The following is a 1,793-nucleotide window of genomic DNA, read 5'->3' on the forward strand; positions in this document are numbered from 1 at the left end:
GGCGGGCGTGCGGGGGCGGGCGGTTATGGACAGAGCCCCTTGGCCGTGGCCCCCCAGAGCTTTGCCAGGCTCTCAGCCCCTGCCCCGGCACTGTATGACATGGGACTGGGCAAGGGGCTGCGGCCAGGGGCCACGTAGCACTGGGGCGGGAGGGGTTCTGTACCAGGGCAGGGGGTCCTGGCTACGGGGAGGTCCCAAGGTGGCTGTGCACTGTGAGGGTCCCACAGCTGCTGCTCTGAGCATCCTGCGAGCATTCCACCAGGTGCACGTGCTGGCCCCTGGGCGGGCACTGCCCGTGTTTGGGCTTTGTCGTGGCAGCAGCGCATGAGAAGGTGCTGCTGGCCGCACCCACGAGACATTTCCCTCCTTTTGAGGCCCTTGGATGTGCTCTGGCTCGCTCTGGCTTTTCTGCAGCTCGTGTTCCAGTGCTGGCACAATAAGGAGGTGCCATCACTCCTGCCCCTTGGGCTGCCACTGTGGCCTGTCCCTGGTGTGGTCACATTTGGTCTCCTGGCCTCAGCAGTGCTGCCGGCCTCCCCATGCCTGTCCCCTCCCCTGCTGATGCCTCTGGCCCTCTGAGAGCCCCTTTTGGATGGGTTTCATCCATTTTGTGGCCATTTGGTAGTGCCTCCCCATTAAGAGGAGGTAGTGGGACTGTTGGATGCAGAAGCAATGACTGCTGGTGACTCCCCTGCCTGCAGTGCTCCCATGGAGCCGGGGTCCCTCTCCATGGCACTTGTCCTACCTTCAGGCAGTTGCTGCGTGTGCCAGCGATAAGTCACCGGTGAGCACGTTGCTGTGGCTTGTTGAGTTGCTGCTGGTTAACCAAGCTGTGGTAATGGGTGGGTTATAGCTCGCTGCCAAAGAGTAAATGCAAAGTAGCTCAAACCACTGCAATTATGTCTTCTGCAGTTGTTGGAGTCTGCGTGCGGCCGGTGGCTGCGGCACAGCTGACCCGTGGCCACGCGTGGCGCTGTGGCTGCCCCTGCCGGGGTGCGGGAGCTGCGGCGAGTGCTGGTGGGCTGGAGTGGGCCCTGGCCTGGACCAGTTTGCTGAGCTGAGTGGCTGTGGGTCTGGCTGCAGGAGCTGCCTGGAACAGCCCATGGCTCCAGTTGCGCAGTGGGACTGTGGTGCTGTACCTGTTGCCAAAGCAGAGCTGTTCCCCAGCCCTGCTGTGTCTCATGGCTGGAAAGCCTTGTTTGCTTGTGGCAGGCAGCACTAGTGACTTGTTCTGGGGCACTCGGGGTGCTCTGGCCCCTTGGAAGCTGTCAGTTAATGAGTGAGATATGGGAAGTGAAGAGGAGGCGCTTGGAGAAATGCCCACTGCTGCATTGGTGATGCCCATGGAGGTCTGGCATGAGTGTTTTTTTGGGGCATGCAAATCCACCAGGCTGGTATAGCCTGGGGATGGCCCTGCCTTTGGTTGGGGGCACACACCAGCTGAGTTGTGGTGCCGTCAGCTGCTGTACAATCCCTGTGTAGAGGTTGTGATGCTGGCTCCCCTTCTGCCAGGTGCCCCCGCAGCGATGCTGCGCTCTGGCTCCCAGGCTGGCGCTGGCTGAGCACGGTGTCTGCCAGCTCACCGCAGCACCAGCCAGAGACTCGTTGCTTGACAACACACTGGAGTGGAATAGGAAGTGTTTTGTCACCATGAGATGGGAAGAGATCACCATTTTCTCGATAGGCAGGGCAGTGTTTGTTTGCTCTGTGTCCATGTGGCTGTCCCCTCTGCTCCAGGGACCTGGGCTGCCCGTGGCGGTGGCACCGGCGCGGCCGTGGCTGCTCTCCCCTCT

The sequence above is a fragment of the Chaetura pelagica genome, unplaced genomic scaffold, assembly GCF_000747805.2.
Source record: "Chaetura pelagica isolate M959 unplaced genomic scaffold, ChaPel_1.0 scaffold963, whole genome shotgun sequence".
In the NCBI taxonomy this organism is placed as follows: domain Eukaryota; kingdom Metazoa; phylum Chordata; class Aves; order Apodiformes; family Apodidae; genus Chaetura; species Chaetura pelagica.